Source organism: Canis aureus, chromosome 18, assembly GCF_053574225.1.
Source record: "Canis aureus isolate CA01 chromosome 18, VMU_Caureus_v.1.0, whole genome shotgun sequence".
Lineage (NCBI taxonomy): Eukaryota > Metazoa > Chordata > Mammalia > Carnivora > Canidae > Canis > Canis aureus.
In genome coordinates this window covers 8,850,597-8,869,940 of record NC_135628.1, presented here as the reverse complement: position 1 = coordinate 8,869,940, position 19,344 = coordinate 8,850,597, and the positions used below count along the sequence as shown (strand labels likewise).

Sequence of the window (19,344 nt, the reverse complement as noted above, 5' to 3'; positions counted from 1 at the left end):
TATGAGAGACAGGGAGAGAGATAGAGACATAGGCAGAGGGAGAAGCAGGCTCCTTGCAGGGAGCCCGATGTGGGACTCGATCCCTGGACCCCAGGATCACACCCTGAGCTGAAGGCAGATGCTCAACTGCTGAGCCACCCAGGTGTCCTGCATGGTTGGGTTCTAGTGAGGACTCTCTTCCTGACTTGTGCATGGCCACCTTTTCACCATGTCCTCACATGAAGGAGAGAGGAAGCAAGCTCCTCGTCTCTACTTATAAGGGCACTAATCCCATTGTGAACGTACTACTCTCATGACCTCATCTAATCCTAATTACCTCTCAAAGACCCCCATCTCCAAATACCATCACATTGGGGATTAGGGCTTCAAATATAAACTTTGGTGGGGCGGGGGACATAATTCAGTCTGTAGAACATGGGTTGCTCTGAAATCCTTCACTCATATCTCAGTCTTCCTAGAAAGGGGAAACTGCACTTGTTCTTCCTTTTAAATCTATGAACGTAGGTATATATTTGTGCTTATTTTTTGATAGTGAAATGAAAGCATCCACAAACAACGCTAAGTCCTCATTTTTACCAGTAACTGAACTTGGATTAGATTTTGTGATCTAATTGGCTTGATGTCATCTCTAAGTTAGGCAAGAATATCATACTTTACATGGACGTTAAGTGAAGAAAAATGACATGAAAAGCATGAAATCTGAAAATAATGGATCTTACCTTTTCACATTCATGGCTGGGGGAGAGGACCTACGGTATTCCCACTCGAGCAGCAGGCTCTGTGTGAAGGCATTTATGCGTGTATGTATGTGCATAGTCTTAACTTCTTGTTTAAATTCCAGTTAACGTATAGTGTAAATCAGTCTCATGAGTAGAATTTAGTGATTCCTCACTAACTTAACACCCAGTGCTCACATCACAAGTACCCTCCTTAATCCCCATCACCCATCTAGCTCATCCCCCATCCATCTCCCTCCATCGGCCCTCAGTTTGTTCTCTGTATTTTAGAGTCTGTTTTATGGTTTGCCTCTCTCTCCCCCCACATCTCCATCAGTTTCATTTCTTAAATTCCACATATGAATGAAATCATATGGTATTTGTCTTTCTCTGACTTAGTTTGCTTAACATAATACAGTCTAGCTCCATCCACGGCGTTGCAAATGGCAAGATTTTTTTGTTTTTGTTTTTTTTATGGCCAAGTACTATCTACCGTATCTTCCTTACCCATTCATCAGTGGATGGATGTTTGAGCTCTTTCTATAATTTGGCTCTTGTTGATAATGCTGCTATAAACATTGAGGTGCGTGTATCCTTTTGAATCAGTATGTTTGTATCCTTTGGGTAAATTCCTAGTAGTGCAGTTGTGGGTCTTAGGTTAGTTCTATTTTTAACTTTTTGAGGAACCTCCATACTCTTTTCCACAGTGGCCGCACCAGTTTGCATTCCCACCAACAGTGCAAGAGGGTTCCCCTATCTCCACATTCTTACCAACATGTGTTGTTACTTGTGTTGTTAATTTTAGCCATCCTGACAGGTGTGAGGTGATATCTCATAGTTTTGATTTGTATTTCCCTGATGATGAGTAACATTGAGCATCTCTTCACGTGGTGCCATTTTCCTAAGGAGAGCATCTGATCTTTCTCTGAGACTCATTCTTCTGAGCATTCGTTTACATCTTCCTTGACTTGGCTCTTCCAAGTCAGTCTTTCAGTCTCTTCCTTATGGCACATACCCATAGGCCTTGCATCCTCCCTTGACACAGAGGCTGTGTCACAATTATGAAGAATAAGGAGTCTGACTCTGCCCTGCTGCCCTCCTCTTCACACCTCAGGGAGAGAAGAGTACCTTCAGGCCTTGTGTCAGCCTCCTGCTGAGATGGGAGTTGGGGAGGCAGCCCCAGCCTACAGGGTTTGGAGGCTGCCTTCCCACAGCTGGGAAAACACTGCTAACCACCCCTTCTATTGGGTCAGAGTTTTTACACTAGAAGCAGTGGTGATAATCAAAATATTAAGTGACCCGTAACACAGGATAGATGCTGGTCATAAGAAGACATAGATACTGCCATATAGTTGAAAATTGCCTCAATGTTATTTCTAGTTGCAAGAGTTAGGACTCTAACTCCAAGTGAATTAAATCAAAAAGGGCTCCTGCAACCCTTGGTAGCATCGGATAGAGATGCTATGTGCATATGGCTTGAAGCTTGACTGGATCCAGGGGCTCAAATGACATTGCTAGGGCTTTGTGCAAGTCTGTCAGTCTCTCCCCTCCACCTTTCCTCTGGCCCCCTCCTGCACACTGACTCTCAGTGTGGTGAAGGAGAGAGTTAATGAAAGTCCCATAGAAACATCGTTTCTGTTTAGCAACACCAGTGGCCAAAGGCACCTCTCTGTCGCCATGTCCGTAGGTCACCATAGGGAAGGGCTCTGATTGGTCCATCTGAGATCATGTGCCTTTTCCTTGCCTAATCACTGTCACCAGGGGGATGAGGTCAATTTTGTTGTTTTCTGCATGTGGTTTTGCTTGATTGCATCATGAAACTCATACGGAACAGAAAAAAGAATAGTTCCCCGAAAGAAATAGAAAAGTACTGGCAGGGAAAAACCAGATTCATCCACTACCTTTACTTGTTAATTGATAGCAAGATGTCAGGTGAAGAGTAGAAGAACTTCTCTCCCCACAAACGCGTGCACCGCTGCACTTGATGCGGCCTGCAGCTTGGATGCTGTTTCTGTAACAGGTGGGCGGAAATCCCAAAAGGCTGATTCCTGGGGAGTAGCAGGGTGGAGGGAAGGGGGGATGGCCTGTGGGACTTGGCTTTCCTTTTGTGCATTTGCAGATGAATTATTGGGTGCTCAGCCTCTGTATTTGTTCTGGGAGCACCTAGTAGACTCTCATGCAGGGCAGGGGAGGTGACGGGGCCCAGGGCACCTCCGAGCAGCTTTGTCTCCTGAACGGTTACCCACGCAGGCCTCCCGGTCTTGCCCAGGCTGCCTTCCTGTGCAGGGTGTGGAGACAGAGCTCTTCCCAGTTCAATGAAGAGAGGTTGGATTAAACTGACTCATTCTATTTTTCAAAGGTTTATTTTTATCAGCAGTGGGTGGATTGAGGTTAGAAGGTAGCTGATGATGTTTAGGTGTGAGTGGGAACCTGCCTCCTATTTCCATTCACTATAATTGGATGTGGATGGGTTTTTGAGGAGCAGGTGGGATGAGAGGGGGGTGCTTAGGGATGGGAGGGCCCACGGCGGGAGGTTGCTGCGGGCCAGCAGCTAGAGAACAGGAAAGAGTCACAGCCGGAGGTGGGCAGGCGGGCAAGGGCACCTTCGGGGTGGGAAGGCTGCCGGGGCAACAGATGGGTGCAGGGTGGGGGGAGCTGGGGAGACCCCCGCAGGGGAAGGAGCTGAGGACACCTGTGAGGCTTGTGGATCAGCCAGGAAATGCGCATCACAGCGCAAGCAGCGCCCAGGAGCCAAGAGATCAGGGATGGGAGGTCGGGGTGTCGCCTGCACTTGGGGAATTTGAATTTGCGGCCGAGGCGCGTTGGTTGGTTGGGGGCCTGGCGTGGGCCGGGCTGTGCAGGTGACACTGTTTTCTAGGGGGAGGAACAGGTGCACAGAGCTGGGCTCTGGGCCACGGTGGCTGCATCCTGGCGCCCGGGGACGCATCCCCTTCCACCTGCCAGCTGCGCCCTGCAGGTGACCTGGGCTCCCAGGGGCGCACCCAGCGGCTGGGGACCACAGGGACTCGCCGCGCTGCCCTGTGGGGGGGGCGTGAGCTGGAGGTGTCAGCAGGGCGGGGTGGGGGGGCCCGTCGGAGGCCGCCCCAGGGCACCTGCGGCGCTCCGCGTCCACCACACCTGCCTGGGCCGGTGTCTGTCTCTTCGCTTGGTGTGCTTGGGGGAAAGACACCAGCCCTACTGGATTAGGGACCCACCCTGCCCCGGGTGACCTTGTCCTGACCCATTACACCTGCAAAGCCCTGTGTCAGAACAAGGTCCCATTCTGGGGCGCTGCGCATTAGAACTTGAATCTGGGGCGCGGACCCCGGGGCCGGGGGCGGGGGGGGGCACGCCCGGCCGCAGCCTTGCAGCGCGTTCCCACCTCCTGCGGGGCGCCCGGCCCCGCCCAGCTGGGTCGCCCCGGGGGCAGGTGCTCACCTCCTGCCACGTGGCGGCCGCACCTTGGTCATCACCGCGCGGAGGCCCCCGCGGTCCTCTGCCAGGAGCCTCCCGGCCTCCCTCTGCGGGCTTCTCTGTCGATGGCGCGGCCGATTGTTTAATAAATGCCTTAATGACCTAGTCCTGACTGCACACGCGGCGCGATCATCTCCCAGCTCCTCTCCACGGACTCAAAGATGCGCCTCCACCTCCACCTCTGTCCCTGCTGAGACCCCAGGTCACTAGGATGCCTGCCTGGGGCTGTCACCGCCCCTGAGGATGACATCCTCAGCCTCCTCGCTCCCTCTCAGAGTGACTGGGGGGCTGAGGCTTAGCTGGCCTAATCTCCTGGCTGGTTTCTAGGCAGCCGCATACTTGGCAGGGAGCTGCGATTTGAACGCGGGTGTTAACTCCCCAGAAGAGCAGGACCCCTTGTCGTCCCCCCCTCTTGCGGGTCTGGAAGTCTGCAGAGGACACACACAGTCACATCCCCCCGGACTGTATGATGTTCCAATCAGCAGCGCGTGATGAAATCCAATTAATGTGTTAGGCTGTTGTGATTCTAAAAATATTTTACATCCCCCCCCCCCCACCCCACCCAGGGCCTGAGGAAATTGGAGGAATCAAGGTATTCTAGCGAACCCGTAATTTGCAGGAAGGTTCTTCAATCATTTTGGAGGTGGAGGATTTGGTCTTGAGAAAACAAAAATAGATCACCTCTCCAAAATGAGGCTGTCCCTGAGATCATTCTGAGGATTCTTTATTCAGACGCTAGGCCTTTTGCGCAAGTCTAATGATCCCTCGGTTCGGATACATATGAATTATTAAGGTCAGTTAATTAACACATTTTTCTTCTGCTGAAGTAATTAGATGAATAGAGTTCTTGCCCTCTTTTTTGGCTTTCCTGGCAGTTGCTCAGGGCTGAATTGAGGCAGTAAACATATTGCCACCCAGATGCCAAGCAGAGAAGTAATTTCTCGGTCTCCATCTGATTTCTGGAGTGTCACCCTGCAACCGTAGGGCGCTTTCACTTGGGGACAGTAGTGGGAGGGCAGGGGGAGCTCAAGGGGGAGGGACGAGAACCAGTGCTAAGCCTTCGTCTAAAGCTGCCCCAATGCATCTTCTAGATAACCGATGCCCATTTGTCACTCTGCCTCATTTGAGGTTTTACATCTTTTGCCGAGTCTCGGTGTCATTTATGTAAAGGTTATCCGAAGTGAATAGTCACCAGAGCTGTTTGTATTAATATTCCAAGGCCATTTCCTCTCGGCCCCCAGTGTGAACACAGATTTTACAGTCGCCAGAAATTAGAATTTGGTATGTTTGAAGTGATTTTTCTGTAATTTGTGTTTCCTGATTTTCTAGGTCAGTGGTTCCCAAGATTGCCTTTGTCGCAGAATCATCTGGAAGCATAATGAAGTGCAGATTCTCAGCCTTCCCCTCACTTCTATGGTCTCAGAATGTCTCGGGACGGGGCCTGGAAATCTGGATTTAGAAAATCTCCCAGGGTGAGTCCGATGCTCAGTCAAGGTTTGGGGACCGTGATGCCTGGTAACGACAAGGGAAACGCCAGCGCACAGCGTCCCTCCCCTTCTTCACTCACAGGCAATCTGCGAACGTTGTGCACACGCTGGGCTTGATCTCCAGCCCCTCGAGGCTCTTGCAAATCAGCCCAGGCAAACACACCATATGGGACCCGTGGCTTGGGGTCGCGGGTCCTGATCTGCATGGCCTGATGTTTGCGACTCCAGGGCTCTGCTGACCAGAGCCCTACGTTTTATAGAAATGTCCTGCTGTAAGAAAGCCTGGCTGGCGAGGAGGCCTCTAGAACAGAAGGATAGAGACATAGGTCCCCACTGTGAGGTGCTCTATTCAGAGTCCCAAGGAAATTTGAGAGCCTGTGTCGTGGAAGGATGATGATGATGATGGTGATGGTGATGGTGATTCAGCAAAACTCTGACTGAGGGAAGGGAGCAGAAGGGAGGGTTGGGGAAGAGGAGGCAGGAGCTGTGCTGTCTTGAAGGTGGGGCAGGTGGCCCAGCAGTGCTACCTGTGGTCCAGAAAGGCTTCCTTGCTCACCACGGCCTTGCTGAGGCTTCATGTGTTCCCCCCGCCCCCATCTTTCACCCTGCATGATTACTCTTGCTAATTTTAATAATATTTGCCTTAAAAAATATTGTGGCTACAGGGGAAGGTCTACGCTGGTGTGATTTTACCCAGTTCCCACCTTCCAGAGTGGCTCTGCAGACAGGTCTTTGCAGGGCCAGTCTATAGCACCCCTCTTAGGAACTTGGGGACTCTGCATGAAGACTGGCTTGGATCCCCAAGAACAACGGTCAAACAGGCTTTATGACTGGTGGTAGGGCTGACAGCAGGCAAAGACAAGAGTTCAAGATCAGAAGCCGGAGTGAAGATGATGCCTCTAGCTTTGGCGCTTTTTGAGATAGCAGAGTTGAGGCACCTGGCCTGAGTAACTGGGATATTGGGTCACGTCTGGTGTCATTTTGAAGGAATATCAGATAGGAACTTTTTAATTCTTGCAGACACTCTGAAGCAAATATTATCATGAGGGGCACAACCCCTTTGTGCAATTCTGAAATCCCCCAAAGCTTTGAAAACCTCCAGGTTTTCATAACTCATTTGAATATAAAACTGACGTGACCTGAAATCTTTTGATAGGAAAACATAACTTGAACTTATGTGAGACCGTTTATTTTTTTTTATTTTTATTTTTTTTGAAGATTTTATTTATTTATGAGAGAGAGAGAGGGGCAGAGGGAGAAGCAGGCCCCATGCAGGGAGCCCAACGTGGGACTCGATCCCGGGTCTCCAGGATCGCGCCATGGGCTGAAGGCGGCACCAAACCGCTAAGCCACCCAGGCTGCCCCTGTGAGACCGTTTATAGTTTCGATTTATCCCACCAAATGTGAATATTCATATGTTGTGCCACAGAAATACATTTTTCTGTAGAAATATTAATGGACTCGATTGTAGGAGACTGTGTCAGACCTTGCTGGGTGTAGTGCGTAATATGCGGTATGGACAGCGTGTTGCTGTTCTACAATCCAGAAAGTCTGAATTCTGGGGACACATCCGACCCCACTCTGAGTTTTGTGGTAGGGATTTTCATTTTGTTTCTCCACTCCTCTAGAAACATGGAAGCTTAAGGGGGTTAAGTAATTTGCTTGGTGTCACAAAGCTGCTAAGTTGGGGACTATGGTTCCAATATAGGTCGATTTGGAGCTTTTCTGCTAAAAGCTGCTATTTCTTCCTTAGTTTTGAATCATGTCCCCAGAAGCTCCACTTTTTGTTATCTTGGTTTGTATGGCAGGCCCCAGGAAGAGGGGTGCGTGTGTGTGTGTGTGTGTGTGTGTGTGTGTGTCTCTACCGAGGTGTGTGTCTATGTCTGTACGGGGGTGGGTATGAGCATGAGTGTAGGGAGTAGAGTCGGTCTTCCTGCCTGGCTGCCCTCCCTCTTTCTACCCTCCACTCTGTAAACACTTGGCATTTGTCCTAAAACACAATTCTGATCATTACACTCATCTGCTTAAAATCTCCCGGGGCTGCCAGAGGGTCAAGTCCAAGGGTGGGATATAAAATCCTCTCTGAACTGGCTCTCCCCTGACTTGAGTAGCATGGAGTGCTTATGGCTGTGGACTCAGGAGCTGGACCAGAGGTTAAAACTCTCTCTCTGCTGCTCCGTGCTGGAGCATGACCTTGACCTCTCTGCCTCAGTTTTTTTTTTTTTTTCCTTCTGCAAAATAAGGGCACTAGTCATCTCCTTCCTGGGGTTGTAGTGAGGAGTGATTGAGTTAATGCCACGTCAGCTCTTCAGACAAGTACACACAGCACTCAGGTGAGGTCAGCTCTTATTAGTAGGGTTTCTTTTTTTCTTTTTTTTTTTTTAATTTTTATTTATTTATGATAGTCACACAGAGAGAGAGAGAGAGGCAGAGACACAGGCAGAGGGAGAAGCAGGCTCCATGCACCGGGAGCCCGATGTGGGATTCGATCCGGGGTCTCCAGGATCACGCCCTGGGCCAAAGGCAGGCGCCAAACCGCTGCGCCACCCAGGGATCCCATTAGTAGGGTTTCTTTAGTGGTTTTTTGCTGGTTGCTGAGACTCCTTCTTTTCCCTGCCCGACCCCACCCTTGGACTGTCTTCCCAAAATAGGGAAGCCTATCATAATCTTCTAGACCTTGATCATGTTTTTGCCTTGGCCTTTGCCCCACTGCCTGCCTATCAGCAACTGTTTATCTTTGGCAATTCAAGGGTCATCTTCCCCTTGAAGGCTTTCCCAACGCGCCCTGCTCCCCCCTGTCCTTTAGGCCTCCATGATGCTACATTTGTACTTCTGTCATGGCCACCTTCTTGGTTTGCTGATCATTCTGTTTCCCTGAATTGGAAGGCCCTCGAGAATAAGTCCTGCAAGTGTCTGTGTCTCCTCTCTGGCAGAGAATCTAAGTCATATAATCAATGTGTGTGAGTAGCTTCTGTGGAAAGAATTCTTCCCAATTTGGGTGGGAATTTCTGCTATAGACGTTATTTACAAGCAACAGAATTCACTCTTGATAATTTGAGCTCCGAAGCAATTTATTAAAGGATATTAAGTAACTCACAGGATTTCCAAGAAGCCAGAGAATGGGACGTGGATGTTTTAAAGCCAGGAGTAAGATGGAAGTTATTATCAGTGGGTTGTTCCAGGGGAGGCCCTCCTGCCATGGTGAGCCACATGGTTAGCAAGGATCTCCCTTGCTGACAGTGAGCATGGGGCACTGCCTGCAGATCACTGCCACTGCAGCCTCTGAAAGCTGACCTTCTCTATTGTCACCCTCCCCCATCCTTGCAGCATGTAGTCTTGCAGTGCCTGGCCATTGCCTTCCAATTGAATAGCTTTCTCCCCTGAATGAGCCTGATTGGTGGATCTTTGGTTACACGACTGCATGTAGCCTGCAATGGAGTCTGGAAGTGGAAGAGAAAGTGAGTTCAGGAAGTGGGGGAGGGATACCAAGCACAGAAGGGGGTTTCCAAGGTGCGGAGTGGCCAGGGTGTCTCGTGTGATGAGGTTGGCCTTGGTGGCAAGGCTGTATCAGTAGCAGTGGGGGTGGCGCAGGAGTGGAGTGGACGGGGTTTCCCGGACAGAAGGTGAAGAACTTTTATAGACCAGGAGTAGGAGACTCCTAAGACTCCATGCAGAAAAAATGAGAGGGACTTTTCGAGCTTAGAAAAGTCAGACCACTGACTTTCTTCCATGTGCTTGTCATTATCCACTCTCAACCTTCCCTGTGAAGACAGGTGTTGTCTGGAGAACTGAGGATCACACTGAAGCACCACAGTGGCTCTCCTTTCTACACTGTTGACTGCAAGGTGTTCATGGAGGAAGGAATTATTGTCTAAACCAGGCGGTTCAACCGATGTTCTTTATCTGCACTGCCCACTAGCCACATGTGGACAGCACTTGAGGTATGGCTGATGGGACTCAGGCACTGCATTTTTAATTTATTCTATGTTAATTTAACTGTAAATAGCCACATATAGCTAGTGGCTGACTTACTGGATAGTGCAGGTCTAGATAATGTGACCTGTTGAAGAATGTAAAAAAAAAAAAATCACTTTTTTATGTGTGAAAAATACATATAATATATATATAATATATATATAACCACACATTGCTTCCTGCCAACTAAAGCCTTTATTTTATTGATAGAAATATTGGGGTGACTGGATGGCTCAATGGTAAGCCTCGGACTCTTGATTTCAGCTCAGGTCATGATCTCAGGGGTGTGAGATCCAGCCCGACATCTGGCTCCATGCTGTACATGGAGTCTGCTTAAGATATTCTCGCTTCCTCTCTCTTTCCCCTTCTCTTTTTCTCTTTCTCTCCCTCTCTTAAAAAAAGGAGAAATATTTGGTGGCTTGTTGATTTAGTGACAAACATGTACATAGTAAAATATTGGATTTAATCTTTAATCATAATTCCTCACTTTAGGGTTTGTTAAACTAAGAATCTAAAAACTAGAGTTTGCAATAACACTATTATTTTCCAAAAATAGAAAAAGGGTCAGTGTTTAGGATATTGGTCCTCAAACCACGCATCAGAGTCCCCTTGGCAGGCTTGTAATAACATAGACTGCAGGGTCCCACTTCCAGAGCTGCTGACTGCATAGGTCTGAGTGGGGCTGAGAATTTACATTTCTAACCGGTTCTCAGGTGATGGTCATGCTGCTCACCTGGGGACTGCATTTGAGAATCTTTGACTTAGGAAATGCTCTGTTAAATAAAGTGAAACCGAGCTTTTCATTGTAGGACATCTCTGAATCTTTCATCTGCAAATAGTAGTCTGGTGTTCTGAAGTTCCCGGGGGGAGCCATGTGTGTCACATTCTCCCACCTTGATCTGATCCGAAAACCCTTCTTCTGCAGGGTATCCCAAGGACTAAAGCTGGAGAGACACAATTCTATGAAATTCTGTTGAGTTAAACATAAAGCTCAGTTTCTCACTCTTTGATTTCCTGTATCCAGCCACAAAATTGGAGTTCCCCTGGGCTCCATTCCGACATGCTTTTTTTTTTTTTTTTTTTTTTTTACATCTCACCTCAGAGGAGAGCTCATCTAGGGCCATGACTTTAAATGCTGAGGACACCCAGTTTGACATGTCTACCCAGTCTCTCCTCCGAACACACGGTGTATCCATCCCCTGCCTACCTAGCATTTCTATCTCAAATAGAACATGGCCCGAACTGAACTTCTGTTGGCAGCTCTCCACTGACCCCATCTGATTCCTCAACTTGGTTTCCCCTTCTTAGTAAAGCACATCGCCTTTCGTTGCCTTGATTGTCTTCAAATCTATCAGCAAGATCTGTCATTTCTTTCTTTTTTTTTTTTTTTAAAGATTTTATTTATTTATTCATGATAGACATAGGAGGAGAGGCAGAGACACAAGCAGAAGGAGAAGCAGGCTCCATGCCGGGAGCCCGATGTGGGACCTGATCCCGGGACTCCAGGATCGCGCCTTGGGCCAAAGGCAGGCGCTAAACCACTGAGCCACCCAGGGATTCCCCAGATCTGTCATTTCTGATCGAAGTAGGTACGTATGAGAGTATATGTGTGTACACTTGATACACGCGAGCTCAGCCACAAGACACATGTGAACGTGGTGTGTACGTATGCCCACATTCATGAATAGGTCTTTTTCTTACTGATAATGCCACATGCTAGTTCAAGATATGACTCATCTCTGATTATATCATCACGTTCTTTTAAAATGGGATGACTCCCGTTTCTCTAGGCTGTGCCATCCTGGAGGTTACGATGGTGTCATAATGTAAGAGAAAAAAAGATATTTCTCTAGCTCTGCTCCCATCTATGATTGTGGAAACTCATGCAATTCTCAGATCTTTGCAGCTAGTTCAGGAAGACCCTGAGATGCTGTGCATGTGTTTGGGAGCTAGCCCTCCGTGTCAGCTTGCCGACTCTTCCTTCCCCCGCTGTGGCAGTGTCACCTGTCACCCAGAGAGGGACTCAGATGCATATCATTCTCTCCTACCTCTCCTCTATTTCAGAAAGAGGTGGGTCCAACTTCATGCCCGGGCTGCTGTATGTCTCCTCTAATGAGCTCCACATTCCTCTGAAGTGGGATATGAAGGGATACTGAACTCTTCTCTATTCTGTTATACAGGCTGTCAGAGTTCCTTTTTAACTTTTTGCAGAGTACTGCTTTTTTATGTTCTGTTCCTAACTGAAAATTTAGCGAAATAGATCTTTTATTTTTCATTTCTTTTATTTCAGGCTCTTCTACTGGAACTCAGGCAAACAAGCGTCCCTAAATCTCTTTTTCTTTCCCATACCGACCCGGTGTTCTTGGATCAAGTTTGTGTAACTTTATTCTCTTCTCTTTTAGGAAGACTTTTAGAAGGTGCCTGCTAGTGTCTCATACAAACAGAACTATGGGAGGTCTGCGCCTGGTGACCTTCCTTGTTTTCTTCAAACTGGATATACTGAACCTCTCGCTTACTATGTATCCTGCCCCCCACACTGACATAAATGTTCCCGTCTGCGTGTGTGTGTGTGTGTGTGTGTGTGTGTGTATTATGTAAATGATAGGTCTAAGCCTCTCCATTTTATTTGCACCACATCATGAAGTCCAGAAGTGGATAATCTGTAGGCTTCTCTTTTTGTCCTCTTCCTTTTGGAGTGTCCTGAATTGTTCTTAGTTACCTTCAGAAACCATGTATGAGAGTCGGAGATAGAGATTTTATCCTTTGAACCAGGTTGGTTGGAAATCTAAAGATCATTAAGCCCCTGAGTCTACTTCCTCAAGCTTTATGGACGGTGCTCACATTAAGAGAAAGATCCAAATTGCAATCTGAGCTTCAGAGGAGAGCCTCACAGAAGAGCAGAATGCTCTACTTGTCTTGCTCTGTCCACCCCTCAGTTATGCTCTTTCCACCAGAGCCAACCTTCTTGCAGCTTGCAGGGCACTGGGGGCTACAGAGGCCGCTGGGAGTTGGGTAGGTGGAGTGGGGCTTTAAGCACAGTTAACATGAGTGCTGCCTTGACTGCTCATCAGAAAACCATGTGGACAGATGGTGGGTCTTTTTAGTTTTTCACTTATTAGCAGTTTGTTATGTAGCATAATCCTACTTAGGCAACTTGATACACTTAGGGCTATGTAATTTAAAAGATCAATAAACAAAGAATGAAGGAGTTGTGAATTTAGTGTGTGGTGTGTATCTTTTCAAACTCAAAACAGCACGCAACATGGTTTTAAAACATACATTCAAAGGGAGAGCGTGTCTATGGTTGTATCATAGTCCTGAATACATACTTGAGAGGTTCACTTGTCCAGGCCCTATGCCAGGTTAACCCCAAATCATTCAGGTCACTGGATGGATCCAATTTTCACCTGACACTTTTTCAACAATTAAAATCTTACAGTAGAAAGATAGAAACATCTTCCCCTGTATGTCTGTTGAAAGGGAGATTCTAGGAAGAGTCTTAAACCTTAGGAGGGAGGGGGAAAGAGTGGGATTTGTGAAACCAAAACAGTGATTCCTGATTTTTTCCTGAGGCTTCTGAAGTCCTGCTGTAGACAGAGGACCAAATGTGTCAACAATAGCTTTAATCTCCCCTCTAGAACAGTGGCTTCTGAACCTGACTGCACAATTGAATCACTGGGGGAGCCTATTAAAAATAGAGATTCTTAGTCCAGTTTGGAATATTAGATTCAGTAGGTCTACGAATGAGGAACTAACCCACCTTCAGAGTAGATAGCAGCCTCTTGATTTGCTTTGCTTCTGGGATTTTTGCCGAGGAAGAAAAAAAAAAAAAAAAAAAAACACAAGCTAAAGACCAGGTGTTCCAAGTTTTCATTAAAACCTAACCTCACTGAAGAGCTGCTTCTACAGGGTGACTCTGGTCCCAATATGATTTCTTATAAAGTATTTGGAATAACATTTTATTTCTTCTCAATTTTCTTGCAACTCTCTCTTTAAATTAGATTTTTTGTGCAAATTTGTATTGCCTGCCTGGTGAATTTTTGGTCGGGCACCAGGTATCTCCCAAATGCCCTCATTATAATTAGTGACTATTATTAATTTATTGCTTCCAATAGAATCATCCTTTTTTAAAAAAAAGATTTTATTTATTTATTCATGAGAGACACACAGAGAGAGGCAGAGACACAGGCAGAGGGAGAAGCAGGCTCCTTATGGGGAGCGTAATGTGGGACTTGATCCCAGGACCCTGGGATCATGACCTGAGCCAAAAGCAGATGCTCAACCACTGAACCACCCAGGTACCCCACAATAGAATCATTCAAAAAGCATAGCTTTTTGGCATGCATCTTGCATTGCTTTCAGAGCTATATCATTTATTCAAAGATCTATTCATCCAGTTTGCCTGTGATTTATTATCTGGTGTTATTTGTACAATTTAGATAATCAGTACATAGTGAGTTTACTAATCATAGTATTCAAAATATATGTATATGTGGATGTTTGCTTGTATTTATATACGTAGGTAAAATAATCAGCCATTTCTTCCCTAGAAGTGACATATAAAGGAAAAACGTAATCAGTTGTTTAAATATTAGATGCAAATGAAGTTTTGTGCATTATTATAAACATTTCTCTGTGTTTGCTCAAAATCTGAAAATTCTCATATGGCTCCTCAAAAAGTGATGGAAAGAACAGAATCCTTTAAGGCACAAAACAACTTAGAACCTTATAATTTATTTTCTTGCTACCATGAAGCTAATTTGAATAATCAATTTTTTTATAGTGTAATAACTCTGATTTAAAATTCATCATTCAAGTAAAGGACCAACATCACTTATGTACTCACTAAATTTGAAATGGTTGTGATTAGGTCTCAACTTCACCTTTCTACCCTGGTCCCTTTTCTTCATTAAGAGACAACTCTTTATCTTTTGCCAGGCTCAGATCCATGCCTCATGGCCACTGGCATGGAATGGCTGGTAGCAGCCAATGCTTCTGGATTCACAGAAGTGAATTTCACAGTGTTGAAATTCTTTGCTATCCTTTCCATTTCACACTTGATTTCCTTGTTAACCATTGATCAAATTCCACCCGAATCCTGTGATTAATAGCATTTAAACATCTCTACTTGCTCTCTCTTTCCCTTTTAAGGAACATTGCTGTTTTCGATTTTTTTCTTCAAAGTTAAGTTTCTTCTGAAATTCAGAACTTTTTTGCAGGAGACAATTTTTCTCACAGGAAACAGTTTTTACCTTCAGGCAGTTCTTGCTGTAGGGAGCACTTTGTACATAAAATAGAAGTAGACTCTTTTGGGTGTCTGCTCAGCCCGCAATAACGATTCCACCCCCCACTTTCATCTGAGAACTGTCTCCGGATCCACAGGGGTAACCCCCTCCACCCCCCTCCACCCCCACCCCACAGCCCGGTTTATGCTAATAGCCTTGACTAGCCTCTCTATGTGTTAATATACCTGAGTCATGGGGGGCAGGGAAGGGACACTTGACGCAAACTGAATCTACTGTAGTCTCTTTCCTCAGAAAGAAAATTTGGGATTCAGGCACAGAGAGGCTTGGTGAGTGACTATAATTGCCACATGTGTCAGTTAACTCTGAAACAATAATGCTGCAAAACAATCACAAATCCTGGTCCTATGACGTTCGGAGTTTCTTTATGTCTATGTTTGGCTGATTTAACCTTGGCCCAACTGAAGCCTTCCATCCTCATCTCAGAACCAGTGGCCTAGGCTGGGCATGTACTTATGCTGCTCTGATCTGAATGTTTGTGTTCCTGACTGCATTTGTATGTTGACATTCTAATCCTCCAGGAGATGGTATTAGGAGATATGGCCTGTGAAAGGTAAGTAGGTCATGAGGGTGAGGAACGAAGTAAGCACAAAGAATCACAAAGAAGGGATGGAAAGTCCTGATGATCTTCCTGTTCCTGGTTCCAGGTCCTTTTTGAGTCTTTACTGCATTTCTGTCCTTGGTTTCTATGCAAGATCTCTGAATACTTTTACTCAATCTATTCTCTGTGTGGATACTGATTGTAAAGTAGAGAGGTGGTCAAGTGGAACTAGCTAAATCACAGCACCAGTGCAAGCTCATCTGAGCCACAACTCTAAGTGTGGCCAGGTAAGCAGGTGAGTAGAGGATGCTTCTGCCAAAGACATTTCAAAAATTATGAACAGATCAAGGGCATAGGCAGCTTCTCACTTCTCAAGAAGCAAGATCAGTCGGAGGAAGATTTTCCTTAAAAGATGGCTTTTGGAGAATCTTCAAACATTGGGAAGCTTTGCACTCTTTGCAGAAAGCCTTTAAACTTCCCTTGGGTACCTTTCCTCACTAGGAAAGTAAATAGAATGCCAAGCTTTATTGGTCAAGTAGATAAAGTAGAAAACCCTATTCTAATGTTGACAAGTTACACATGATTGATGATCTCCAAATTTGAATCTCCAATCAGTTCCAGCTTCACTTTAAGCTCCAGGTTTGGATACCATCTGCCCTTTGACATCTCTATTTAGAAGTCTAATGGGCATCTCAAACTTAAAATGTCCTAGGTGAAATTGCTGACCACCCTCTTTCCCTTCAAAACACTTGTTCCTGTCCTCATCTTCCTCCACTACAGTGGATGGTACTGCCAGGCACCCCTCCATCAAACTTCTAATAAAATTCACATTTATTTTGGCTTGCTCCTTCATATCATTCAGGTTTTTGTTTAGTTATTACCACTCAGAGAGGTCTTATCTGCTCATCCTCTGTAAAATAACTGACCTGCTTTGCCCACCCCTGGTCCCTGCTAATTTCCTTAACTTTTGTTTTTCCTCATAGCCCTTATTCGTTGAAGTTATATATTTACTTTTTTAAAAAAGATTTTATTTGAGAGAGAGACAGAGAGAATATGCATGAGCAGGGAGAGGGGCAGAGGGAGAAGCAGACTCCTGGCCGAACAGGGAGCCTGATGTGGGGCTCAAGCCCAGGACCTGAGCTGAAGGTAGACACCCAACTAACTGAGCACCCAGGTGCCCCTATATTTACCATTTTTTATAGTCTCTGTATCCCATGAGAATGTAAAATCCATGAATACAGTGACTCTGCCATTTGTGTTGCTATATTCTCAGTTTCTAGAACAGAGCCTGGCCCAAAGTAGGTGCTGAATAAAAATATTTTCTGAATGAATGATTAAATGAATCCTGAAGTATGAGATATTCAGGGCCACTATGCTGCACGACTTCATTGGACTATGTTTATTCCATAGCCACACATGGCAGTTCTGAAATTTGCAAAGGACAAACCTATATAGTAGATATTTTATGGACAGATTGTTTTCTAAAATTATTTCTGCCCATTCCTTCTGGAAGTTTGCAGGATCAAATGAGAACTTTAATTGGCCAGGTAGCAAGAAGCTGTGTAGGTGAGCATCTTTTCTGTTTCTTATAAGATGGAATAAAGGCATCCTTATATATTTTCCTCCGATTGGAACCTTCTGTTTTCACTCCGGTTATGTTGGGTTAATTTGCACATAAGAGCTTTTGGTCATTCTGTGAACATAGAGGATAGAAGCAAGATTTTTATATATCTGAGAATAGTTCTATTCAATTAACCCTAAGTATTTTGTCTCACTCAGAGTAGAAGAAGGGTGGATTCCCATAGCAGCTTTTTAAGAAGGAAAAAAAATCCTGAATTGTGGCATCAGGATAGCATGATGATGAATTTCTGGGCCCCTTAGGGGACCCATTCAGTTGTAAAAGGTTTACACGTGTTAGGTTAATATACCAGAGCCTGCTGCTTGCCCTCATTTTCTTCCTTAATAATACAGCTAAATGAGGTTACTAAGAAGATTATTTTTTACCTTAATTCCCAGATCAATTGCTCTTATTCCTTTAGGAATACCTTACCTGGCCAGAGGGGAAGAGGCCAACCATCACTGATATCCAGAGAGAGAGAGAGCTGTTCTTCTTGACAGCTCCAGACCACCCACAGGGATCTTCCCCAGGCTCACGAGCAGCTTACTGGAAGTGGTCAAGTCCCCCTGCACAGCCCAGCAAAAGTCAATGACATCGTCACACACCAAATGTTTCTTCTTTCCTCATCTCTCCATCTCAGCCTCCTGATGGCAGCTCAGTGTCCTTGCATATTCTCACTCTAGACCCTTCATTTCTCCAAAGCAATTTCCTCTTTATTTTCACTTCTGTTTTTCTGGTCTAGAAGCTCCCTTTTTCTTGTGTGGAATATGTGGCCTAATTGAACAGAGTAGAAGTTTGTGGACTTTCCCAGTATCATCTCCTTCCATTTGGGTTCTCTGTTCAGTATCCTAGCCAGATTGTCATGGACTTGCCTGTTAAGCAATTCTTGTTTGATACAAGATCCAAAACCCAACTGTTCCAGCTATGATGCTGACTTGGCTGGCCAAGGTGTTCTTAATTTAATCTTTACCTGGGATTTAGGTGGGAATTTTTGTTTTTAAGATTAAGCAGAGGCAGCAGCACGTTCTGTTTGAGAGGTTTTATGCAAATTTACTCCTCAAATGTTCAAGCCCAGTTGAAATAGACTTTCTTTCTTTTTTTCTTTCTTTCTTTCTTTCTTTCTTTCTTTCTTTCTTTCTTTCTTTCTTTCTTTCTTCTTTCTTTTTCTTCTTCTTTCTTTCTTTTTCTTTTTTCTTTCTTTTTCTTTCTTTTCCTTCCTTTCTTCCTTCCTTTCTTCCTGCCTTCCTTCCTTCCAACAATTACTGTACTCTTTGTGTTATATCTTTTTCCTCTTCTGTTCTTTCTCAAAAATATCCTGGCAACTCATATGCAGTTGGATATCCTAACAAGGGAGTGTCCAGTCTCTTTCATTTCTGAAGAGATACTAAACTTTTATCAAAAACAATAGTGAACATTGTAGGAGCCAGTTAAGTCAACAAATTGTCAAATATACTGAAGCTTCACCATGAGACACACTTTGGAAGCTGTGTTATAGAATTATGTATTCATCAAAATAGGGTGTAGTGACTTTTTTTTTCTTGATAATTAATATCTATGGCTCAGGATCCAAGACTGATTTTTGTCTTAAAAATTTCAAGCTTTATGAGACTGGGTTATGGTGATAACCCTCTGGCATTCTTATTGGGCTTTAGAAAGTCACTTACACTGATGGTAGGGCTAGTATGTGTAACAAGAGGACAATGACTCCTCTATAGCTTCTAAAAAGACCGGAGATGAACTAAAGATTATAGGGTTTTATTTTAACAGTTTGTTTTATTGAAGAGATTTTAGCACTGGCTTTTTCAGACAAGATTTCATTTTTTAAAAAGACTTTATTTATTTGACAGAGATGGGGAGAGTGAGCATGAAAGAGAGAGAGAGAGAGAGAGAGAGAACCATTTAGGGAAGAGGGAGAGGGAGAAGCAGGCTCCCTGTGGGGAGTCCAGTGTGGGACTCGATCCAGGACCCCGGGATCATAACCTGAGCCAAAGGCAGATGCCCAACCAACCAAGCCACCCAGGTGCCCCAGGATTTCATTTTTATAAAGCATTTTTCTTTGCAGTTTTTCTAAATTTCCCCCATAGGGCTATTTACATTGCTAGACATATTATTTTGGGAGTTTTGCTATTATTTTTACTTAGATTGGCTGCCTAGCCTGTCCCAAATTCAAGAGATAATTGAGTTTTCCAATATTTAACTCTGGATATAGGCCTTGATAAAAATTAATGTG

At 45.2% G+C, this 19,344-nt stretch overlaps 1 long non-coding RNA gene across 2 annotated transcripts; it reads left to right on the top strand.

Moving 5' to 3' along the window:
- The first annotated feature begins 5,516 nt into the window (after positions 1-5,516).
- LOC144288254 (uncharacterized) lies at positions 5,517-12,852 on the top strand. Of its 2 annotated transcripts, XR_013356227.1 has the most exons (4): positions 5,517-5,662; positions 9,447-9,618; positions 11,071-11,241; positions 12,055-12,852. It is a non-coding gene; the product is annotated as an uncharacterized LOC144288254 (long non-coding RNA). The 2 variants fall into 2 exon arrangements; XR_013356226.1 differs by having other exon boundaries at positions 11,071-12,852.
- Positions 12,853-19,344: the final 6,492 nt, after the last annotated feature.